This window comes from Mustela erminea, chromosome 2, assembly GCF_009829155.1.
Source record: "Mustela erminea isolate mMusErm1 chromosome 2, mMusErm1.Pri, whole genome shotgun sequence".
NCBI lineage: Eukaryota > Metazoa > Chordata > Mammalia > Carnivora > Mustelidae > Mustela > Mustela erminea.
Window position 1 is genome coordinate 160,333,425 of NC_045615.1, and position 26,784 is coordinate 160,360,208.

General features: G+C 42.2%; 1 long non-coding RNA gene across 1 annotated transcript; it reads right to left on the reverse strand.

Annotated features, from left to right (window-relative positions):
• Positions 1–901: 901 nt before the first annotated feature.
• LOC116585240 lies at positions 902–17,845 on the reverse strand. The gene is made up of 4 exons (XR_004283510.1): positions 16,780–17,845; positions 4,461–4,600; positions 1,299–1,373; positions 902–976 (listed from the first exon to the last, which is right to left on the reverse strand). It is a non-coding gene; the product is annotated as an uncharacterized LOC116585240 (long non-coding RNA).
• Positions 17,846–26,784: the final 8,939 nt, after the last annotated feature.

The following is a 26,784-nucleotide window of genomic DNA, read 5'->3' on the forward strand; positions in this document are numbered from 1 at the left end:
CAACAGTATTTTCCCCAGATATTGCAGACCAAAATAAACTCCCTGTGCCTGACAAATCTCTCCCACTAAGGAGGATAATTCACATCTTTACTGTTCAGTATCTTCATTTATGGGTCTATCTGTTCCCCTTGACAAACTAACAGCACATAACTTGCTTTTACGTTTCTGCCCTTCCTAATATATTGCACATAGGAGACATATCAAAGCACATCACATTAATTTTGTATTAGTGCCATGTGTCATGAATTACTTAGAAATGGGTTTTGGGATCTCTTCTTTTTCCTCATTCTCTAGTAATGATGCAATTTTTGCCTTTTCTTAGGTTTCCCACAGTGCCAAAATCCTTATCTATTCTATATAATTTTCATTCTGCCCTTTGTCTCTTGTGTAACTCTGCTCTGGGAACCCCAGGCAGTTAAGTTTATTAGCAGTGATTAACACAGCTGGTTATTTTCCAAATAAGGCTAACGTACAACACTCCTGTGAATGTGTTCAAACTTTTTTTTTTTAACTATGATTAAACTCAACAGATCCAGAGAAAATGTTTTATGACTTACTGTATATAGTTGTGAAAGAGAAATTTTAGAATGGTTTAAAATCTTGCTGTGTGAAGAATGGTCCATGGGCCAGCAGCATCAATATCACCTGGGAGCTTGTTAGAAATGCAGAATCTCCTTCCCCATAAGTTATGTGGAGTCAGAGTCTCTTCTTCTAGCAAGATTTTCAAGTGATTGCAATGAATATTTAGTTTTGAGAAATACCGATTTAAAAAAAAAAAACAATTAAATGGCACTGTATATATAAATGGCAATGTCTGTTGCCTTACAAAATTCTAATAATCCCAGCAACACTTAAGGTAGGTAAATGGTGATATTTCTATGTTAACTTACCACAAACCATTCTTCTAATAAGTTGTGCTGATTTCAAGATCTCAAGACCTAAACTTGTTTGCTCTGAAGACTCTCTTTCCAACGTTCTATTGCAGATACAACAGACAATATGAGCATCTTCCCATCCCTAAGACCATACCATCCCAGAATGCACCGGCTGGATTTAGCCCTGCCCCCTCTCAGCGGTTCTCAATCAGTGATTGATGGCTGTTGGTGTCTAAGTTCCCCACCTCCTTGAGCCCCCAGGTGAGATAATTCTGGGGTGTGTGCTTTAATATCTCAGAGTTTCTTTGCAGGATTAATTTCCAATTGACCACTGTGATAGATGGCTTAATAATTCATCATTTGAGGCCAACTTTCCTACTTTCCCTGAGCTTCCCAACAAACCACCAATCATTAAATCCTTACTTCAGGTTCCATCTCTGGAAGGAATCAGCACAAAGATAGCAGAAAAGTCAGCTTGGTTTTCCGGAAAGATTCCTCCTACAACAAAAGCAACACTGAGAAGTGAATAACCTGCTTTCATATAGTGAATATAACATCATGAGTTACAGTGAAATTTTTTATAAGACTGGTGACAACTGAAAGATGAGACCCTGTGATCTCTATTAAAATAAAAATATCATTGGGGGATCCAAGAAAAAAAATTAACTCCTTCCCCGGTAGAGAGAGAGAAAGAGATGTGATTTCCTTCTAAAGGAATCTGTTACATGAATCTTTAGACAGACTCTCTTTTGTTTACAACTATTATCTGTGGGAAGATTAAACAAATGTCTTTGGAACATACTTACTTTCTGTCCCTATAACCTTCACACATAAAAGTAAGGGAAATTTTAACTGAACAAACGTGAGTTCACCCCTTGGTGAGTCAGACACTGCACCAAGTTGTCACACAAAGAAAACTTTATATGCAACGAATAAGATCCCAGGGATGCTTTCCAAAGCCATGACTCCTGAGAGAGGGTGAGTGGATGACTTTTGTTTATGATGAGGATGAATATTTTTTAAATTTAAATTCAAGTAGCCAGCATATGGTATATCACTAGTTTTTGGTATAATAGTCAATGATTCTGTAGTTGTGTATAACGCTCAGTGCTCATCACACCATGTGCTCTCTTTAATGCCCATCTCCCAGTGACCCCATCCCCACACACCTCCCTTTCCACAACCCTCAGTTTTTATTCCCCTAGAGTCAAGGGTCTCTCCTGGTTTGGCTCCTTCTCTGATTTCTTCCCATGCAGTTTCCTCTCCCTTCCCCTCTGATCCTCTCTGCTATTTCTTAGAATGTCTGTGCTTCCCAGAGCAATCTAAACATTCAATGCAATTCCTATCAAAATACCATTGACATGTTTCACAGAGCTAGAACAAATAATCCTAAAATTTGTATGGAACTAGAAAAGACTCCAAATAGCCAGAAGAATATTGAAAAAGAAAACTGAAGCTGGTGGCATCACAATTCTGGACTCCAAACTATATAACAAAGCTGTGATCATCAAGACAGCATGGTACTGGCACAAAAACATACACAAAAATCAATGGAACAGAAGAGAGAACCCAGAAGTAGACCCTCAACTCTATGGTCAACTAATCTTTGATAAATCAGGAAAGAATATCCAATGGAAAAAGGTCTCTTCAATAAATGGTGCTGGGAATATTGGACAGCCACATGCAGAAGAATGAAATTGGACCATTGCCTTATACCATACACAAAAATAGACTCAAAATGGATGAAAGACCTCATTGTGAGAAAGGAGAGGAGATCATAGGCTGTAACCTCTTTAACCTCAGCCACAGCAACTTCTTTTTTTTTTAATTTAATTTTATTTTTTTCAGTGTTCCAAAATTCATTGTTTATGCACCACACCCATTGCTCCATGCAATACATGCCCTCCTTAATACCCACCACCACGCCAACCTAACCCCCAACTCCCCTCCTCTAACCAAAGAGCCACAGCAGCTTCTTGCTAGACATGTCCCCAAAGGCAAGGGAAACAAAAGCAAAAATGAAATATTGGGACTTCATCAAGATAAAAAGCTTCTGCATAGCAAGGGAAACAGTCAACAAAATTAAAAGGCAACCAATGGAATGGGAGAAGATATTTGCAAATGACATAACAGATAAAGGGCTGGTATCCAAGATCTATAGGATGAATATTTTAGATAGGGAAGCCTTGTCATCCTATGTAGAGGCAGACATAAGACTGAACATGCACCTTAAGGAAACATGCCTATACATACATAGTATATCATGTAGGAGGCTGAGACGCCTCCTTGGATGGAAATTTAACTATTATAATGAGGTAAAGGCAATGGCCAGTCATGGGGGGTGGGGTCACTCCACAGTCCATTTGTGCAGGCCTTTGAGAAGAGATGGGGGGTTAGCGCAAAGGATGTGGGCCGTTGCCATGACCTGAGGGATAGCTTCAGGTTTCATTTGCCTGAGTTAAGAGGTAAGCCAGAAAGAAGAGCTTAAGGAAAATATAAGACAAATATTAGTGAGTACAAGCAGCTAAATAGCAAAGTTAGGTCTTGGGGTATAGCAGGTGACAAATATCTCACTGTGTAAATGGAATATCCAATCTTGATTGTGACATAAATAAAGCAAAGGTTTTAAATATGTTTGTGCTCAGGGCCAGTTTCATGATTCTGCACTTATTTTAATGCTTTTCTGTCCCTACCTTGAAATTCTTAATAATTGTGAACAAGGCACCTACATCTTCATTTTGCAATGGGTCCTGAAAATTATGTAGCCAGTCCTGTTTGTACTCATTTGAAATCATTTGAAATACAGATTTTCAAGATACAAGAAGGAGAAATCAAACTAAAAGAACTATAGGAGTTGAAAAAATTGTCTTTGGGAAAACTAAAACCAACACAGTTGAAGTTTCTAGAAACTTCTGGGTGTAGCGCTTATGGTTTGCTGCACAGAGAAGGAAAGCAATGGTACCCGGAAATGACGTGGTACTTCTCAAACTGACATATGCATATGTGTGATTGCAGAGGACAGATGTTAGATTTGGAGTCAGCAAGGAAAATGGAGATGACCCAGAAAATTACGAGCAAAAGGAGAAAGCTGTTTGAGCTAGCTGTTCTGCATCAGACAAGGGAACAGACTGTTCCTAATGACATCTTGTATTTACCAAACATTACCGTATCTGTCACAGTTTTAAGGGACTTACAGTCATTATCTTGCTTAATCCTTACAGGACCCCTGTGAGGCAGGTGCTATTATTGTCCCTCTGTCACCGGTGAGGAAATTTGGGACAAAATGAGAGTAAGTGAGTGCCTAGGCTCTTGCACCTCGCAAGTCCTGGAGCCTGGCTTTGAACTCTGGCAAACTCTAGAGCCCAAATTCTTAATTACAGACTGCAGAGAGCCCCCATGCCCAGTGAAATGTCTTCGTATTTGCAGAGGTGAATGAAGGAGATACAGTGCTGAAGGGCCCCCAGTGGAGAAGTGAAAGGGGAAAGGCCAAGTCCCAAGTGGTGCAATCCTTAGTGCTGCAAAGTTCCCCATTCCCCCAGGGGTGGGGGATGGGGTGGGGGCTGCAGAACATAAACAGCCACAGACCTTGAGGAGCCCAAGCGGGGTTTTCCTGGATCCATTTTGCTTCACAAGCACATTTTCCATGGATTTTCACCAGGCTTAGTCGGGTTGTCAGTGGTCTTCAAACTGTTCCACTGAGTTCAGCTGGCAGAATCAAAGGTCTTCTGGGGAGAGAGAGGAGGGGCTTGGGTTCCTGCTGATTAAGACTTGGACAGTTATACTTCCACCTAGTTTAGTCTAAATCACAGGAATGATGAGTAAGAATCTGCAACACAAAACAAGTTTCTGCAGGTAGAAATTAAAGTTTAAAAACCATTGCTCTGGCTGTTACTTCAAAACAACTGGGGGGAAAATGGATTAGCTGTAGGTTGACCGCATGTCCCTCCTCCTCCCCAAACACAACTCATGTTCAACCTGGGTCGGCAGACAAAAGTTGATATTGGTATTTGGTGTTTGTGGAACCCTGGGCAGAACATATTTGGATCTTCTCTGTACCAAAAGCTCACTGTGTGTTTGTTCCTGGCTTAAGAAAGTTTACTTGAGGGGTACCTGTGTGCCTCAGTCAGTTAAGTGTCTGCCTTCAGCCCAGGTCATGATCTTAGGGTCCTGGGACCAAGCTGGAGTCAGGCTCTCTGCTCAGCAGGGAGTCTACTTCTCCCTCTGCCCGCCCCCCCCAAGCCATCTCTGTCTCTCTCTCAAATAAATAAAATCTTAAAAAAAAAAAAGTTTCTCTTAATTGTTTGCACAAGGTCCTTAAAAATATATGTATATATATAAAATAGTCAAATAACTGTTGGATATTGTAGGAAAGGAGAGGAAGGAAGAGTTAGTTCCAGGTGTGGAATGAAAGGAATGTCATTTAAGTGCTTCTGAGAGGGCCTTATATGGAGATTGATCTCTCTCTCTCTCTCAGTCCCCACCTCCACCCGCCCTCTAAAACAAAACAAAAGAAATGAAATCCACTGAGTGAATATGTCATTAGTTTCCCAAGAGAAGATGAAAATAACTGCTTCATAGAAACAGGAACAAACCCCATGATGTACCTTGAAAAGCCTTCTTTGAGGGCAGGAACTTGGTTTTTAAATATTTTCCGGGAGGTCTCTCATATCCCACACTCTTCAACATCTGGGCCTGTGTCAAACTCTATAGACCTTTGTTTATGATCCCGACAGACTTCTGTGTGATTCACCTCATGTTTGAGGATGACCGTGCACCATCCGTACTGATATAATTCTGAAAGAATGTTCTCCATAAGCAGTGTTGGTGGACAGCCCAATGTGTATAGGCCTCGGGATAATCCAAGTACTTACTATAAAATAAATATATTTAAAATTTTCTAAAATATCCAGAGCTGGAAATGTATGGCCCTACCTCTTGAACAAACTGGTGGTCGCCTGAAGGGAGGTGGGAGGGAATAGCAAAATACGGAAAGGGAATGCAGAGGTATAAGCTTCCGATTATGAAATACACAAGTCACAGAGATGCAAAGTATATGACTCTGACTATTTCTATAGTCAATAATAGTGTAATAACACGATGACAGATGGTGACTACACTTATGGTGAGCACTGAGTAATGTACACAATTGTTGAATCCCTGTGTCTACCTCTGAAACTAATATAACCTTGTGCAGTAATTATGCTTCAATAAAAGAGATAAACAGGTTACAAAAACAAACCATTGCAGAAAACTTTGACTTTCTATTTGGCATTGTTCCTTCAAATAACAGGGATTAGAGAAGAGACCGAGTTTAAGACAGTGAAACTAGTAGTTAAAACTACTGCTATGTTTTTATTCACTGAACCATACCTTTCTTTTCCCCTTTTTAAGAAAATTATTGTTATGATAAAATATAAATACTGGGAAATTTACCATACACCTTGCTTTAAATTATAAAAATAAATTTTTAGAATGTGAAATGTGAAAATCGAGATCTTTGAAGGGTCTTTTTCAATTTATAACTTCTGTTTTTCCTACAAGCACATAAACTACTGAAATATTTCAGAACATCCTGTCCCTCCCTCTCCTAATTTTAGAGCATGTTCCCTTGTCTCCTTTTATACTAAATCAGCATCTTAAATAGCAACGAGTAAAATTTATCAACCAGTCATCTGCGAACTCAAAAACACAACTGTAAGCATGGTTTTAGGTGTTCGACAAGTTGTTACCTCTTGAGTTAGGTTGCAAATTATGATATTAAAGAAAATTCAGGATTCCAGGATAATGTCCCAAATTTTCATATTAAGAATAGTAACCACTCTCCCACAAATATTTCTTGGCATGGTTTATAATCCATTCAGAGCTTTTCACAAGATGGAGGGATGCTCTTTTCTCCTCTGTATCAGGAACTATCGAACCACTAAAGCAGCATATAGTTAAGGTGGGCTGCCCCATAAAACATAAGCAGAAGTGTTAGATGGCTGTCTCTGGGCATTCCTTAAAGGACAGTGAGAGGCAGCTTTTGAACTTATTTCATCATCTTTTCTTCCATCTGCTGCCTCCACCGAGAATGTGAGGCCAGAGCGGCAGCACTGCAGGGTCCACACTCTGGGAGACAGTGGGGCAGGAAGGGAATGCACTGAGTGGCAGACCCTGAAGAACATCTCCACGCGGCATAGGAAGGCCTTCGTCCAAACCCATGCCTAGCAGAAGATGCACATCAGCACTCTTAATTGTGGCTTTCAGATGCCCATCGGATCCTACGTGTACCCTCTCGAAATACTTTTTGTTTGGAAGGCTCTTCACGAATCTCTGCCTGGGTGGGATTTTGGAAAGCTAGAGTGGGGCCGCCTCTGTGATGAGGCTGGTGTTACTGGTGTCACCCCATCACAGATGAGCGTCCTCTGCCCATCCAAGGTCATCCCTGGGTCCAAGTGCATGCTCAAACTGGTGAAACGACCATCATCAGACCTAATTATATTCTCACTGGAAAGTCATGGTGTGCTGTGCTGCTGGAAGCCCCCAGGAGTCTTGCCATCTTTGTTAGCTGTGTGTCCAACTCGTGCCCCATACTTTAAACGGGCTTCTTTTCTCTTGTGGTTTTCTTGAAAATTCCATAGTCCTGTCCCCTGGTAGGCTGTTGATGATCTTCTTTTCCCCATGAGTGCTAACCCCTTGAAATTCGACCTGCTAGCTCCCTCAGGAACGGTATACTCAGCTGCCCTGAAAATGCTCTGCTTCTTTGCAGAGAATGACGGTCTTCTTCTTTGGATGATTGTCTTTATTATAATCAGATAACCATAGAGGTCTTGGGTCCAGGCACCCAGGATCCTTGGATTATTCTCTCTCTTTCATGCTTATTCTGGCAATGCTAGTAACTAGAATTAAGGATTTACTCAAGGATCACACACCAAAGAACAGCTGTGTAACCCAGCATGACACTTTTATCTTTTAGCAATAGGCAGGCACAGGCACAATCTGACACAGCCGAGCTTATGCATACCAGCGACCTCTCAGCCCTGGTGCAGACGATCAAAATCAAAGCTTTCCCACAGACTGATCCTTGAGGTGTCCACACATGCAGCTCAGAATACCTTCAGGACTTTGTTCTGGCTTTGTCTTTCCTTCATTTCCAGAGGATGGTTTTCAAATCTTACGGGCTCTTCCCTCCTCACCTTGGTATTGGACTTCCTTTCACTGAGATTAAAGGCCTTCCAAATTCTTCATATTCCTAATTCTTCCCTTGAAAAATACCACTGCCTAGTGTCCCAACATAACATGCAATTCCGTTTAAATGAAATGTCCAGAATAGGCGAGTCTACAGAGACAGAAAGTAGATCAGTGATTGCCTTGGGGTGAGGAAGGAGGCAGATAGAGGAGTCATAACTAAAGGGTCCAAGATCTCTTTTTGATGATGAAAATGCGTTAGAGCTCTCTGTGGTAATGGTTGCATGTGTCTGTGAATTTGCTAAAAACAACTAAAACTTTACTAACGTTTACTAATGTTTTCATTACTCTACTAAAACTCTTTTATTAAAGGTCATTAGTGAATCATGCACTTTAAATGGGCGAGCTGTATTTGTGAATTTTATCTCAGTAAAACTGTTAAACACCATGCCAGCAACGATGGTCTAGAGAAACAGGTACTAAAACAGGCTTTCGAATGGTTGCTGCTTGATTAAATATTGGTATTTTTATTTACTTCTGCTTAAGTCAGTCATCAAAACTTTAAAAATAAAGGGATCTCACATAAAAATCCAGCTTCTTGAGATCAGGATCTCCAGTATGAGCAGCTCCATATCCCCGCATGGGGACAAGTGCCTGGCTCTTAGCTGCTCAGGTCCCCTGGGAGGAAACTCCAGTCCTCGGAGGCACCTCATCCCACTGACTTGTTCATTACGTTATTTACTGAGCACCTATTAGGCATCACGGACCTTTCCTCTCAGGACAGAAGCCTCACAAACCTCTATAATCTCTTTTTACCACCTTCTTTCTTTTCAGCCTAGAGACTTTTCCTGCCATCTATCAGCATAAACGACTTCACGCAGCTGAACAGTCTTTGGTTGATCGTGCGACTTTCTCAAGTCAGCTGTTTTATCTTCCCCTTTATTTTCACCTACAAACTTGTCAGGTCTAACTTATATTCGCTGCCATTTCTTTACCTCCTACTCCTTTGCTGACGATTTTGGTTTTCGTTACTCTAACCGAAACTCAGTTATTAAAGGTCATTAGAAAAGAGCAGTAAATCATCGAGTCTAATGCTCTTTTCTTAATTCTCACTTTCTTCAATGATTTGCCATTCTTCTGCCCAGAAAATATAGAAAAATAGAAAAGGAAAGAAATCATCATCTACTCCCCTAACACAGCAATTTTAAAACCCCAAGAAAATGAGTTTTCTTTTATTTTCCCCAGACAGAACTCTTCTGACATTTCATGGATCTTCGCTCAAAGACTACCCCCTTCCCTGTATGTATCGAGCTGCCCCCCTCATTCAACAAATAATTAACTCAAGCAGGCTGTTATGTTCAGAGGAAATTATACTTAGATACTGAAATTGTCTTTACCAATACTTTATTTAACCCAGGTTCACTGTAGGAATTATAATTTATAATAATAATATTTCATGAACCAATAGGACACAGGATCATGTTTCTTCATAAGCTAAAAAGAAATGAAATGCTCCAAACCAATGATAGACTAAGTACACTGTTCTTCCAGATAAGGGGGAGATAAAAGAAACAAAGTCCAAATTTAGGTGAGGTGTACCTTTCTACAAGCTGGTTCTTGGAAGAGTCAGCTTAGCCAACCAAGAGGTGATGTCCTGCAGTCAGCACAAAGCAAAAGTCCCGTATTGCTAGAGCCCATTGCTAAGGGAATGAAGTGTCTGGTGTTGGCAGACGAGATGATCTCCTTCATCATGCTGCCTCATGGTTTTCACCACTGACAGCAAAGAGCTTCTTTGCCACAGTAGGAGCTATTGCCTTAAGGTCTCCAGAGAGCTACTGAGATACCCAAACGGGAGCCTGGCCCAGACCAGTCACTCTTGGTAAGTCCCCACAAATTCTCAGTATTTAAAGTTTAAATGACTATTACATCATAGCCACTCTTCCACATGTTCTTACTGATAAGTCCCCAGAGGCACTGACAACAGCTACTGAGCGCTCATCAAGAACAGATGACCACAACACCCCGACACAGCTTGTTCAATGTAGACACGTTCACCTCTAGATCAAAACAACTTCACTTAAGTCACAAACAAGTGGATTTGGAATCATAACAACCCAATATATAACATGAGCCCTGGGGCAAAAAAGACACTCTCCTCATAGAATTTATAGTCCGGTGGAGTATTACATGAATGTATAATGTTCAACTGGGCAGAACTCCAAAAGAAATCACATGGTTCTTAGAAACCACAAAGACAAAGGAAGGTGACATAGGTGGAACGGGTGGTGGGATCAGGGAAGGTGTCCATGGGCAAGTCATGTTTGTCCCGTTAACTTCGATGAATCCTTTGCTTCTCCCCTCATAGCAAATGAGTGGGCGGGGGAGAGGGATGGAGAGAGGGAGGAGGCATTCCAGGCAGAAAAATATGTCCAGCATATAGGCAGGACAAAGAGAATACAGGGTGAGGCTAGAGAGATTGGACAGGATCTTCTAAGTCATCGTAAGAGTTCTGTTATTTATCCTAAAAGTAATAGTAAGGCATTGAAAGTTACATACAAGGGAGAGGACATAACCACATCAATTTTTTTAAATGGTTCTGTTGCACTGTGTGGAGGATTAGTACAAGAGCCATAGAAGAGAGAAGTCACAGTTAGTAGGCTATTGACAAGGGTAGGTGAGAATTAATGGTCGCCAGAATCCACAGAGAGTTCAATAAACAGAAGAAGAAGGCATGTGGACTTTTGAGATACCTCCAACTTTCAGAAAAATCTCGAGACTTTGTCACCATGCCCTCCAGACTCAAGACAAAAGTATTCATATCTAGGTCATGCTGAGGATACTGTTGCTCATGGTGTTGTCAGGGTTGGAGGTGTTCTTACGTAAGGAACAAAGGCTTAAAACACTTTCTTTCAGTTAAACAGAATAATCTGACTGTGACAGGCTCCCTCCGCACTCCTTCCTGAGGTCAGAAGACCATGAAAGGCTACAGATAGACTGGGGAGCTTGTTAGAAAAGCTACCTGAAGCCTTGAGCTAGAAGAACAAAAGTTTCTCTTGTGGTTCACTCTTGGTCCATCTGGACCACCTGGCTAGGTTTAGGCCCAAACCTCAGTCCTTTGAGAACTGGAAAGAGCTCAACGCAAAGGCAAAATCCCACAGAGACACCTTTCCATTCTTTACCTGCGGACACATTCTTCTCCTTGCTCCCTTGTTCCTGCCCGCTTTATGGTCTGACAAATATCATCTCCGTGTGACCACGGCTGAGCCCATTACTACAGACGGCGATGAAAAGATAGGAGAGTAACGGATGCGGAAATAGTTTCCCCCATGAACCCCTCAAGCTTTCCAGAATAAACTACTCCTTCCCTTTCGCTTCATTTGCATTTCAATTAGGACTTTCTCGACAGCACTTCTTGTGGGGTACTGAGGGGTCCTTTCCCTGGATCCCAGATGCGCTTGCAGTGAGGATATAAAAAGCTGTAAGGCTTTGTTGTTACTTCACCAGATTAAATTATGATGTTGCACTGACTAGGCCTCTGACTGGCAGAGAAAGCACTAGATGCTCATCCCCATCGAGGCTCTTCTCAGGCCGTATGGGGAGAACCTGGTGGAAGTAAGGAAGGCACTGAGGATAACTGTCTGTCTGAAATGTACTCTTCAAAGACGAGGTGGGTTTATTTGGTGTTTGCTGTGACTGTTTATCTGCTCTGTTTTGTTCATTAGTGCAGGTTTTTGTTGCTGTTGTCTTAGATTTCAATAGGCCCACCTGAAGGAGTTTGTGGTTCACCCTCTCCCTTCATTCCAACTTTCCTCCTTTAAAATTAAGTAAGTGGCAGCCATGGTAGGAACTAGAAAAATGAGCCAACGTTGCCACTGAAATTATTCTAGCTAAGGTCCAAAAATGAAGGGGCAAGGGGGTTTCATGACGGAGGTGCATCCCATGTCACTGATTGAAGACACTACATTTGAGCTTAGGGCCAACACACAGATGAATGGCATTGTTCCAAGGCCTACAATAGCATTTAAACATTATTCCTCAGAATAAATGATGACCAAAATAAATGGATACCCAGGATTCGTATCCCAACCACTGGCTAATACTTACCTATCCAGCTCTTTTGACCATTCAATACTTTTCAAATCACCTTGGTCTACTTGTCATTCCACCAACATGCCCTGTCTCGGTAGATGGTGGATGAAACCAGTGTGGGTTCAGAATAAGAAAGAAGGCCATTCCAGACCTTTTGTTATTTTATGTTAACATTGTTCCAACAGGTAGAGAAAAGAGAAAATATTCTTTCTTTGGTTGCTACCTGAAATCAAAATAATCTCAGAATTTGACAGAAAGAAAAGAAGATCTTTCCAGAGCCTTCTAAAAACCTGAATTATCTTTAGAAGATACATTCTTTCCAACAGTGTTGGAAAATTCACTGAAGAGAAGTGATGGTTCAGTTGGACTTTCTGGGGCACAAGAATGCCAAGGAATCACCTGAGAGAGAAGGAGAATTATTCCAGCCCACAATATCCAGCGCACTGACTAACTGAAGAATTCGTGGAGAGGGTATAACTGCTGAAAGGAGAAGGACTTCCAGCCCTTCGGCAAGTGAGGAGACAAGTAGGACATCCTGACCTACTGGCTTTACTCTAGGCTTTGCTTAATGGCAAGAGTAAGGAGATAGAGCAGACATTGCAACCCGAGCATTTAAAATTCAATTAGAGGGCGCCTGGGTGGCTCAGTGGGTTAAAGCCCCTGCCTTCGGCTCAGGTCATGGTCCCAGGGTCCTGGAATCGAGGCCCACATTGGGCTCTCTGCTCAGCAGGGAGCCTATTTCCTCCTCTCTCTCTGCCTGCCTCTCTGCCTACTTGTGATCGCTGTCTGTCAAATAAATAAATAAATAAATTTAAAAAAAATAATAAAATTCAATTAGATCCCAAAGTTGCTTTAATGACAGCTATAACTTATACCTTTCCAGAACCTACTCTATGCTCTAGAGGCTCTTCCTTCTCCAAAGACTGCAAAGTGAAGACACAGAGCTGGCTGAGCACACTGTGTCGCAGTATGCCCAAGTCTCCCTGCACGCTCTTCTAGAGGAGTGCTCGGAATCCCTCCTACGGGCCACCATCTTGCAGCATCACTGCATCTCGGAACCCCTCCCCTGTCAGGCCACTGAAAGCAGAGGATATACCAAAGCTGGTGGTTTCTTATTTAATAAAAGTCTCAATCTTAGTATTTTGGTTATTTAAAATCTCTCTTGCTTATATGGAGTACCTTAAAAATCAAATGAAGAAACAAAACAGACTTTTTTTTTTTTTTTTTTTTTTTTTTTTTTAGAGAGAGAGACAAAAGGAGAGTGTATGGGGTGGGGCGTGGGCAGAGGGAGAGGGAATGAGAGAATCTTAAGCCGAGTCTATGCTCAGCTCTGAGCCTGACATGGGGCTCAATCTCATGACCCTGAGATCATGACCTGGGACAAAATCAAGGGTCAAATGCTTAACCAACTGGACCACCCAGGCATCCACAAAACAGACTCTTAACTACAGAGAATAAACGTGGTTGCCAGAAGGGAGAGGGGTGGGGGGTTTGGGAAAATTGGTGAGGAAGATTAAAAGGTACAAACTTACAGCTATAAAATAAATAAATCATGGAGATGAAAAGTACAGTACAGGGAATCTAGTCAACAATATTATAATAACATTGTATAGTGATGGTGACTGTAATTATCATGGTGAGCACTAGGTTATATATAGAATTATCAAGTTACTATGTTGTACACCTGAAACTAATATAATAGTGTATATCAATGATACTTCAACAATAAAAAATAAATTAGATACATAAATAAAGTAATGGGATAAAATTTCTCTCCAAGTGTGGACACTCAGGGGCATGGGAACAGAGATAATGCAGATCAGGAACATTTAAGGACAAATTAACTTTCAAAAATGTTTACTTAACTTGTGATAAATTTCAAGGTCTGCAGAGCGGTTTGGTGCTGATGCCATTGGCTGGGAAGCTAGAGTACTGATTCCTAACCTTCCTCAGCTACATCATATGAGCTTTTCTCTTAATACAAAAATTGTAATTACATAGTCTGGTGAGCAGAGCCTTTGACACTCTACCTCCTTTCTATTCCTATACATGGGGTCAGGGAAAGAGGAGCTGCTCCATCCAGTGAATACCAAATCTGCCGCATTTTAAACCTAGTCCATGACTAATGACTCCTAATTTTTAGGTAACCATACTCACTTGAAGAATACTTTTTTAGAAGTAGGTTTTTGGGGTAAAATAACTGGCCATGTATAGTTTGAATGCCATGAAACTTTTGAAAAACTCTAATAAATCTACAGTTGACTGAGAACCTTGCCACCTGCACAGGGCACACAGTGAGTTTTATCATGAGAAATGAATTCGACACCTGCTGGTTTCCCTGAGGCCTTAGATGCCACTCACACTCGGGGCTTCCCAGAGTCTGAGCCCCAGGCTATTTAACAAGGACCTGTCGAAACAAGGTTAGAAAAATACTATATGTTAATAAAAGAAAATTTAAAAACGAGGTTATAAAAAGAGTGTATTTTAAATGTTTACATTTAATAAGATGTGAAATATATAAACTTAGAACAATTGTACTATTACAACTTATAACATTAATTTTGGCCATTTAGTATTATAATGAGACAATTTTATAGTCTTTGGTCTCCATGACAGTATGTAAAACCTCATTTGACGTTAAGGGTAAAGTTTAAATCTGATACACTTCCTGACATGAGGCCTGGGCCTACACCAATGGCCATCCCGGGCTAGACTTTGCTTTTCCTCGTTCAAAGGGACACATTGAAATCATATATTTTTAAATTTTTTAAAGGAATAAGATTATTAAATTTGGCAAGAGAGGGCTATTCTTTAAACCAGGATGGTGGCAGGATCCTTTTCTTTTTTCATCTTTGCTAAGGTTTGTGATATGTCTGGCCATGCAGTAATATGGAACGTCATGACCTGGTTTTCCTACATGTCTGACTGTGTATCTCATGCCACAGTAGCTGAGTATGAGCTTAAGAGAAGGTAACAGGTGATATGCATACGTGATCTCAAACTCCCCTGTGTCCAGGCAACACCAGGTGTCCTGTGCAAGAAATGCTGACAATGACCCACACAAAGTGGCTCACCAGAGCTGCATGTTCGGGACAGGATCTCTGACGGTGGGGCAATCGCTTTTCACTCTTTGCTTAGCAGCCAGATTTTTCTGGTTTCAGGGAAATAATTCTTTTTTCCAAGTGTAAATAGAGGACTGAGGCGTTAGCTGCACGGGAGCTTACTGCTGGTCAGGGACACTGTAAGGGATAATGTTAGGGCACAGGGGAAGGTCCTGGGGGGGAGAAAAAAGAGAATCTAGACACCAATTAAAGATGGAAAGAGAATGAAGGATGGTGGTTAGACACCACAGCTCCCACGTACGAACTGCAGACCCCAGGGCAGCAAGTGGGGCTGATATGTGAAGGGGCGGGGGGACTCTGCGTCTCCAACAGGTGACAGATAATGGGAAACCGCACTGGTTCCTAGCAGCTTGAGGTTTCTTCTTCTGAGTCACTGCAATCAGCAGCCTAGTATTGAAAGTCTGAGCAGGCTTCCCTGCCTGGCTCTTTAAAAGTAAATGCAGCCTAGACTTCCCTGATTCTCAAGCTAGTCAACAGTGCACAGAACAAATCCGGTAAATCTGCTGCCTTAACTTGCCGAACCCGTCAAAACAAGAAAAGGATGCTGTGTTGGAACATTCCCCTTTATTAACAAAAATTTCTAGTTTCATTTCCCACTACTTCCATCCCCCGCCCCATTCATTCACTTATGCATTCAGTCCGCAGAGGAACCAGGAGGTCCCATGAGCTTTCATTGAACAGCTTCAAGTCACAGTGTGAGGAATACAAAACCGGAAGGTTTGACCTCCTCCTGCAGGAATTCACAGTCTAGCTAAGGATAATGTATAAAAATTATGTGTAAAAACACATGGTTGCATTCCTTAGGGTTGAATGCAATAATGCAGGGGCACTTCTTACGACAGTGGCTCAGAGGAGGGAGAGAGGAATCTGCTTCGTTGGAATCTTCACAAAGGCTGTTATCTGTGCCGGGCACTGGGTTAAATACTTTAACTCCTTCAGCTCATCTATTCTCCAATGACCACCACTTCTTTTTAATTAACATATAATATGTTATTTGCTTCAGGGGTTCAGGTCTGCGAATCATCAGTCTTACAGAATTCACAGCACTCCCCATAGCACCTACCCTCCCCCAAGTCCACAACCCAGCCACCCTATCACTAGCCCCAGCCCCCAGCAACTCTCAGTTTGTTTCCTGAGATTGAGAGTCTCTTACGGTTTGTCTCCCTCCGCAGTCCCGTCTTGTTTTCCAATGACCATCACTTCAAAGATTAGAAAACTAGAAAAAAAAATGTTTTCTAATCTTTAACTTGTTTACAAGAAAACAAGTAACACACCCAAGGCTACGAATGGAAAAAGGGGCAGAACCAGGATTCCAGTTTCAGGTCTCTTATACTCCTCGGCCAGCTACTGATTGCAAGGACAGTGAGCACGAAACTGTCCAGTACATGTGGCATGGAGCCGTGAAAGGGAGGGCGGCAGTGCAGACAGGCTTAAGCCAAGGACAGCTTCTGCTCCTGACTGTAGAGGGCACTAGATAGAGGAGCCAGCCCTCCCGACTGGCACAAACTCTTAACAGCATTCGTTACCTCTTTTTTACATCCGTTTCTGCTGCTTTCAAGGATGCTTGTGCCCACCTTCTCAGCCTCCTTACCGTTCCTAGAAGCCTTTGGAACAATTCGGGGCCCTAGCATCCGTGGCCAAGGGGATTTCTGTCTTGCTTCCTTTGTATGATGTTTATTTCCTCTTTTCACCCTCGGTAGATTCAGGAAAGAGAAACAGTCTCTTTGGTTAAATGTTGCTACTCCTACATTAATTTTCCAAGAGGGCTGCTCCCCTCTATTTCCACCACTGTAGTCTTCATAGAAAAAGTTCCAGTGAACAAGCATATGTTACCATGCATTTGGGTACACACGTTCTTCTGCTGTTTCTTAAACCCACTCCCATCCTCTAGGGGGGGTCTAAGAAAACAATTCAGAAAACTGGATCACTACCACTGGGGTGGCTGAAGAAGATTGGTCCCAAACCTCAGTGATTCTGGCCTCAAACCTGCTGCCCACCTCTGAGAATCCCTGTCCCAGCAACTAAGCTTCATGCTCCAGTCAGCTTGGTTCAGCCCGAGAGCCGGTTCAGCTGTATTCATTACCGACAACACGGATGTCTCCTGAGAGAGCACACCAGGAGGATTATTTAAAATCAGTGATCTCTTATTGTCCTTGGCATGTGTAGACCTCACAAATGGAATTTCTCCCCAAAACTACCTACTTGGATATTCTGTCCTTTAAATTATGAGTTCACTCTGGCCCCAAAAGGGATCTAGGTCTCACCTCCGTTCTCTTCCTCTGCCCCCACTGACTCTCTTTCTCCAGGTCTTTTCCTAGGCTTTACTCACCGCCAACCTACCTGTCTCAAACAGAGAGAAGTGAGAGCCAAAATGAGCAGTCCCATAGAAATCACTGCTCACTACCCTTAAAACCACTAAATGAAGTAATGTATGCAAGTTAAACCCAAGGAGATGAGGTTAGAAAGTTCCCTTTTACGACTACCAGAAATGAAACTTATCCCCCATGGTTGAAGCAATTTCCTCTGAGCCACTTCTATTTTCAGTCTGCCTAAGTTTCTATTTAAGGCTCCCATGGCTGGAAAGGCTACAGATTATTATGGATCATATACATTTTGTAATTTACAGAAGTGCCCGCAGGGGCCTTGCTTTGATGGTAGGAGGGGTGGAGGAAATTGTTGAAAGTTCTATCAAAGTTCTTCTTCCTGACCCCAGGGCCGAACAGCAAGCCCTTGGCATGGAGGTGACATTGGGCAAATGTTTGAGGAAGATCGTTTGCTTTACTAGAGTCACTGAGAGACTTTGAAAGATGTTCATGTTTTCAGCTGAAACTGTGGAAAGGCTCAGATTCTCTAATTGTTCCTTTTCCATCAATTCAACCTTGGAAGTTTGGAGGAGGTTCATTCAGTACAATAGACAAAGCATAACACACTGCGTGTGCCTGTATCAAAAGGCTGATGCCACTCTGCTTCACCCTTCTGTCCCCTCAACACCTGCACAGACAGTCCTCACACTCACATCTCCCGTCCGCCAAAAGTTCACAGCCCGTGTAAATTTTCTCCATGACCGAAGTACGGAGAAGATGGTTTTTACGAACGTGTGATCACAGCTCCTTGGGGGTTGCAGGGAACTTCCAAGTCAGAGACCTTTGCATTGAGTGGCTCCAGGAGATGTAAGATATATTTTGAATTCAGAAGAAAATAACCTTCAAATTTATATATAGATTGCTATCCCCTTACTATGCATGTCTGAAATGTCCTTTTGAGGATGTGTCTTCTTTGTCTTTAGAATCCAGTTTCCACAGAAGAAAGGAACAGTCAAAGGTAAAACAGAGCCTTTTCCTTCCAGCAGAGCAGTGTGTGGGCCAAGGTCAAAAGTGCTTATTCAAGCCGCCATCCCACTTCAAAGAAGCTGATGGTTGTGGGGGAATCACAGAGGCAATTTACGGGAAGTTTGAACTCTTTACTCATTTCAGCCAATACGAGTGTTACTCCTTTTTCTTAAAAAGATAAAATAAAATAAATGGCTTTAAATAGAATTGTATTTGGCATAATAATTTAATAAGTTAAACACAGTACCAAAATGTTAATCATGAGCTTACCTCCAAAAGACCTAAAGAATGCACTGTCCATGGTTACAAGTCACATTGTAATTCCTGCCTAAAACCGAACAGCTAAGACCAGATCTGTTGGCACAGCAGTTATCCCCTCTCCTACAAAGATGTCCCACACTAATTCTGTGGGACAGGATCGGGGCATTCTAAATTCAGGGGGTTTAGAATGAGTGCAATTCTCTTCTCCAAACTCAAGTGTAGGGCTGGTGCTTTTGTTTTGTGACTATAAAGATCTTGTTGTTTTGTTTTGTTTTTTTAAAGATGTTATTCCTTTGTCAGAGAGAGAGAGCACAAGCGGGGGGAACAGCAGGCAGAGGGAGAAGCAGGCTCCCCGCTGAGCAAGGAGCCTGGTGGGGCATGTGGCCCACTGAGCCACCCAGGCATCCTGAAAGAGCTTGTTAAAAACTTTACATGCCACGTGAATTTTTTCTGTAAGAAAGCCTACACTATTTATGGCTCGTATCACCATACTAAAATGGCTCTCGAACTTTACCAAGACTCAGAAGTCCCTGAGGAGGTTTTTATTTTCAACTGAGATATAATTGACATATAACATTGTATAAGCTTAGAGCATACAATGTGGGGCACCTGGGTGGCTCAGTTAAGTGTCCGCCTTCAGCTCAGCTGGTGATCTTGGCGTCCTGGGATGGAGCCTGCGTGGGGCTGCTTGTTCAGTGGGAAGCCTGCTTCCTCTCTCCTTCTGCCTTTCCCCTTGTCCGTGCTCTCTCTCAAATAAGTAGATAAAATCTTTTAAAAATTTTTTTATTATTATTTTTAAAGATTTTTGTTTATTTACTTGACAGAGATCACAAGTAGGCAGAGAGGCAGGCAGAGAGAGAGGAGGAAGCAGGGTCCCTGCTGAGCAGAGAGCCTGATGCGGGGCTCAATCCCAGAACCCCGGGATCACGACCTGAGCTGAAGGCAGAGGCCTTAACCCACTGAGCCATCCAGGTACCCCCAATAAAATCTTTAAAAAAAATAAAATAAAGTGTACAATGTGTTGATTTGATCCACTTATATATTGCAAAATGATTACCATAGCTTTAGGTATACCTCCAACACATCACGTAATAATCGTTTCTTTTTTTTTAGTGATGCGAACATTTTTTTTTTTTAAGATCTAGTCTCTTAGCAGCTTTCAAGTATAAACACAATACTGTTAACTATTATTAATATGTTATGCATTATTAGGTCTCCAGAACCGGGGGAGCTTATTAACCATGCAGCTTTTCTAGTCTGATCCCCGTAAATTTGGGTCCAGTAAGTTGGACTCTCGAATCCACAGGGGTATAGGTCCCCCAAATGGTCCTGACACACAGAGAACCCAGGCCATACGTCACACAGCCCTGCACCGGCTTTCTACCCATGTCATTTGTCACTCTGTCCTTCATGCCAGCAAAGTGCCTGACAACTCGTGTCCCCCAAGACACACAATAGGATATTTCCCCAAAACAAAAAATTTGTAATGCTGGGCAGCTAAATTTGTATTATGGTATGGTTGGCTCCACTTTAAGTAACCCAGAAAGGTTAATAACCTACAAACAAGTGGGCAAAGTTGTCATTTTAACTCAGGTCTTTCTTCCCTCTAGACCCTCTCTTTAGGCACTATTCTTTCATCATTTCCTTGGGTTCGGATGGTCTCAGGCACTCTTTGTCAAGCCAACAAGATACATTTTTGACCAGAGATTAGCAGAAACTGAAAGCTTGCACCATTTCCCTGATTGTGTTTTGAATCACTTGCTAATAAAACAAAACTAAGTACATCTTCAGCATTTTAAGAGCCAGTTAAGCTTGAAAGGGTAGAGAGAATCACCTCCAATTTACAGTAAGAAGGAACAATAACCATTGCCTCACGTCATCTTGTCATGTCCCGTAAGTACCCCCATTGGGAGTCATACCAGAGGTGGAGATCTGTCACTGTGTTGTCATGAGGATAAATGAACATTCCCCTGAGACCCAGGTTTCCAAAGCCAAGCTGATAAATTCATGTGGCTTTGAGGAAGTCAATCTCGGGAACTAAAATCAATGTAAATACATCAATGAAGTGATGAAGTTAGTAAAATACCTTCAATTTCAAAATCATGTTGTAGTTTGTGAAACACTTTCACATACATACATTTCTCTTATCACCCTCATGTAGACAGACTTTATTCCCTTTCTGCAACTGAGAAAATTTGGAACTCAGAGTTTAAGTAGTCAACTCCAGAAAACAATGAGCTTCCAAATCTAGATCTCCTGATCCCAGTGAAAACATTGATTTCCAGTGAAACCATTTGAAGGCAAACGTTGTTCTTGTATAAAGGAACACACGCCACAGTGGTATGGCAGCCAAAAAGCTCTGATTTCACCTAGTAGAGGGGAAAGAACACCAAGGCTGCCCCAGACACGGCAGCAGACACAGGAGCCTACTACAGTGAGCCAAAGAAGGAAAGATCTTAGACAATGGGCTTCAGGTCCACGGAGGCCCAGACTCTCCTTCTGCCTAGAAACCCTGATATGCAGAGCTACTCCAATGCCTTAAGCTCAGGGAAAAGGACCTGGTAGTACTACTTCTATGGAGGACAAGATTGTGAAAGCCAGTTTGTCTCCTCCACAAACGGGGTAACGGGCAAAATGTTGAGACAGGGGCCAGCTCAAGGATTCCACCGAGACTTGCACTGATGAGCAAAATCACCCATTTTGTCATTAGAGTAGCGAGCAGTGGCAGAGCTCAGAAACTTCCTTCTGGACATCCACCCATGGAGAGCAGCATAGCTCACCCATGCTTCTGCTCAGATGAGTGTCAAGGCACAAAAGAAACACTCCACGTCATGGATCCCAGGGACAGGGCTCTGGCTCTGTTGACGGGCAGCTGGGCAGGGCCCATGGCGTGCTAAGGCCAGTGAGCTCTTGACTGTTCATGAATCGCCAACTCCACATTCTCTGACCTTATATGGGTAGCAAATGCCACAAGTCAGAAATGACTATTTCCCGAAAGCTGGTTTTAAAACATTTACCAGCACATTTTTTTAACCAATGAAACGAAGCCTTTTTGCACATCACTGGGGAAGATTGGTCCATGGACATGACTCTCAAATTTCTGTTCACCTAATTCAGTCTGGGCAACTGCTCCTTTTGAGTTTTCTTCTGAGATCTCTTCCACTTCATAATTAAGATGAAAAATTGTACTAGAACTTTTCAATCACCTTGAGTAAAAGTAATGCTAGTTTGGGGGCACCTTGGTGGCTCAGTTGGTTAAGAATCTGCCTTTAGCTCAGGTCATGATCTCAGAATCCAGGGTTTGAGCCTTGTGTTGTTCTCCCTGCTCAGTGGGGAGTCTGTTTCTCCCTCTCCCTCTGCCTCCTCCCCCATGCCCTGCTTTTGTAATCTCTCTCAAATAAATAAATAAAAGCCTTTAAAAAAAATAATGCTAGTTTGTGTTTTTAAACTGTAGGCCAGCACAGGTTGCCCTTAGAAACTCAAGTGCATGCAGTGAAGGTGTTAAATTTTAGGGTGACTTTCACACAGCATGGGCCATACCTTTTTTTATTGCACATTGCATAATGCCTGACATATAGTAGACACTCAATTGTTTGTTCATTTGAAGGCATGAACAGAGCAAAGATAGTGATTTAGTTCACACATGGATCCTAAATAAAACTGAACCATAGAAGGAGGTCTAATAAGCTTTTCTTTGTTCATGACTCACAGGAATGCTGCATAAAAGTGTGAAAGCCACAGCTTTTGACTATAAATGTAGCCATGTATGTACTGATATTACACTTCTAAAACTTTGACCTGAAGTCTATGTGCCTTCCACCCATCACCCCCAAGAAGTACCCTAGTGGTTTCTGGGAGATGTATAACAATACTGTCCGTGATTTTTTGTTCTGGCTTTCTTGCCAGGACCCGTCACAGCTGTCCTGCAGAGCCTTCTGAGGATGCTGCTCTGCCAGCCTGAACCTTCAGAGACTCAGAGCTTTACTGCTATCTTCAGCACAGTGAGCAGAAATGGCCTCTATCCGGTTCTATGTCCCACTTCCTAAGACAAAGTCTTCTGGACTCCAAATAAGCATGTTTCTGTCCAGAGATGTTATCACACAGTGTGTGCTCGATTTGGCATTCCAACAATCTATTCATGGTCCCAAATAGTCTTTTAGCTTGGGTGGGGATGGGGAATTGACTATCCCATGCTACTTCTTTATGGATTTTGTCATACTAAAAAGATAAATAAATAAAAAGCCTTCACTGAACTAGAACAGATAATCTTAAAATTTGTATGGAACCACAAAATATTCTGAATAGCCAAAGCAATCTTGAAAAAAAGAACAAAAATATTCCACTGGGTAGAGAGGTTAGAAATAAACCCATGCTGGGGCACCTGGGTGGCTCAGTGGGTTAAGCCTCCGCCTTCGGCTCAGGTCATGATCTCAGGGTTCTGGGATCGAGCCCCGAATCGGGCTCTCTGCTCAGTGGGGAGCCTGCTTCCTCCTCTCTCTCTGCCTGTCTCTCTGTCTACATGTAATGTCTGCCTTCAAATAAATAAACAAAATCTTAAAAAAAAAATAAAGAAAGAAAGAAACCCATGCTTATGTGGTCAACTAAGCTACATAAAGGAAGCAAGAATTTACAATGAAGAAAAGAAGTCTCTTCATTAAATAGTCCCGGGGAAACTGAACAGCTACATGCAAAAGAATGAAACCGAACCACTTTCTCACACCATACACAAAAATGAACTCAAAACGGATTAAAGATCTAATAAGAGACCTAGAACTATAAAACTCCTAAAAGAAAACCTGGGCTGTAATCTCTTTGACACCAGCCTTAGCAGCGTTTTTCTAGTTCTGTCTCCTGTGGCAAGGGAAACAAAAGCAAAAATAAACTACTGGGATTACACCAAAACAGAAAGCTTTTGCTCAGTGAAGAAAACCATCAGCAAAATGAAAAGGCAACGCACTAAATGGGAGAAGATATTCCAAATGATATATCTGATAAGAGACTAATATCCAAAATATGTAAAGAACTTATAAAACTCAATACCAAGAAACAAATAATCTTATTAAAAATGGAGAGGAGACCTGAATAGACATTTTTCCATACAGATGGGCCACAGACACTTGAAAAGACGCTAAATATCATTAATCATTAGGGAACTGCAAATCAAAACCACAGTGAGATATCATGTCACACCTGTCAGAATGGCTGGGTACCCAAAGGACAAGAAAGTAAGCATTGACAGGGATGTACAGAAAAGGGAAAGCTTGAGCTCTATTGGTGGGAATGCAAGCCAGAGCAGCCGCTGTGGAGAACAGTGGGACATTCCTCAAAAAATTAAAAATGTAAATAATATATGATCCAGTAATTCAACTACTAGGAATTTTCCCAAAGAAAATGAAACTATGAATCCCCAAAGCTAGACATATCCCTATGTTTCTTGCAGTGTTATTTAAATAGCCAATACACAGAAGCAATCCAAGTGTCCATCCATAGATCGATAAAGAAGGTACACATGCACACACACACACACACACACACACAATGGAATATTACACAGCCATTAAAAATGAGATTTTTGCAATTTGCAACAACATGGATGGACCTAGAGGGTATTACGCTAAGTGAAAGATGTCCTAGACGGCAGGAAAACAATCATCAATATAGTAGAGTCAAGGGTATTGGGGAAATTTTTCTTCATTATATACCAAAAAGTTGGGAGTCCACAAAAACATGTTCTACTTAGAAGGAGGTAGGGTAGTGCCCAATTCTAAGCTTCAAAAATATCTATGTTCCATTTCTAGCCCATCTGTTTCGATTTATTGAGAATAAATAGAAATAAAGCTATTGTAGTAGAACGAGAGGAAAACATTTCAAATATTCAGATGCTGCCAATGAGGAAGGGAATATTAATTTAGAACACAAAATTGGAGTCTCTACCGAAGATGTTAAACCTGCGGACTTCAGACCCCTACGGAAGGCAGGGTGATGGCAGCATCCTCCAATCAACCTGAAAAGTTGAGTGAGGAGCAAGGGAGTGAGGAAAGATAAAACTGGAGTGAAGGCCAGGATCTCAGTAAGGACTTAGTCACGTAAGGACAATGAGAAGCTTTTGGAGCAGACAATGAGATGATCGGGTTTGTGCTCTGAGAAGATGACTGACCGGCGGCAGCGTGAGAACAGAGGTAGCAGCGACGGGAGCGAGCGGCGGGCAGCCCCCCTGCCACGGTCCGACAACCGGCGATGGTGGCGTGGCACAGGAGGGAGCCGTGAGAGCGAAGAACAGTGGACAAAGCCAAGGCGCTTTAACATACACAAGTGGCAGCTCCTGGAGAACACGATTAAGGGAAATAAAGGAAGGAAGACTTACTGGCTTCTGAGCAATGGGGCGGGTGATGAGCTCTTTCACTGAGACTGGGGATACTGCAGGTAGAGCAGATTTTGGAGAAACTAAGTTCGGTTTTGAATATGATGGGTTGAAGAGACCTAAGAGGCCTCAATGAAGAAATGACCAGTAGGCTGTTGGATAGACACCAATGTGAGTGGACTTACCTCTAAATCTGAAGCAGGGAAAAGACGTGCTTGCGGAGGGAGAGGGCATCCAACGAGAAGAGGAGCTTAAGGTAGGTCTGGTTGGACAAAGGGAAGACGTCGGCAAAGCAATGTGAGGCCAAGAGGACTGCGTGGGGGCACCTAAGGTCTGAGGGTCAGAGGTTACAAAAAGAATGGAGTGATATGCCAAAAACTGTCAAAGGTAAACAGGGGTGCTCTTGCTGGAAAATTCGAGCGCTGACTTTTATTGCTAATATGCAGGGCTCCAAGCAGGGATATAACATAAAGATCTGCTCAGTGACAAAAGCAAGTGATGAAATAATATGTATATTACGGAATTCGAGTGGAAGAAACAAGGCGACTGTTTGTTAATGTTCACAGCGCTGTGCTTCGAAAGGCTGGAAAATCGGACTGTGCTTCGGCATTGGTATGTGGTAGTCTCACTGCTTTCTGAAAACCTTCTGGTGGTAGAAGGTTCACACCCAGCTCTGCGGAGGCCTGATGGGCTTGCCTGCCAGGGAACTGAAGCATCTGATTTTGCAACCTTGGGGCCAGGAATTTGGATTTGGCCCAGAATTTGTTAGGTTATTTCAGATTTTTAGGGGTTTTTCTTCCCTCTGATTAACATGTAAGCCTAATCAAAAAATCTCAAAACTCCAAATATATCGTAAAAAACCAATAAACCAAATCAAGGAAATGACTTGAACGTTGAAATAATCATGGGACGCAGCCCTGCTCTGAGCACTGCAGTCTCCACCGGAGGCCAGGCCCCCCCCTTCCTGCAGGCCGTCTCTGTAAATCACGCGGCCACCTAGCAGTCTTCTGGCAAATCGCCGTCCTAATAGGTAGGAAAGGCGTTCTGGGTTGGGGGCGGGGGGCGCTGTTTTTTGTTTTCTTACCAAATAGGAAAGGAGTTTGGGGCACATTTTAGCTTCATCTGGGATTCAGTATTTTTGAGTTGAACTTGAACAAAACTTGCAATGTAAATTTAACTACCTTGGAAAAATACCTTTTCTGCAGATATGGGTCTTAAAACCATGCGAACCACAGACTTTTTCAAGCAATTCAGTTGTGATTAAATTGATGGCAAAAGGTAAGACACCCTCTTTGTAACACTTCAGTAAATTTGTAACTAATACAAACCTCCATGGGTATCTCCTTAGGGAAGTTAGATCAACATTTTTGTTGAAAGTGGATAAAAATAAAGCGAGGGTGATCAGTCTCAAAAAGGAACAGCTTTTTGACCAGAGGACCTTTGAACTCAAGGAATCATAAACGTCCAGTGCAAGCCTAAATAACATTTTAACTCATGTCAAGAGCTTGACTTACAAACTAAGCCAAAGTTGCTTCTTTAAAAAAATGAGTAAGATCCAGAGACCCACTGTACAACACTGT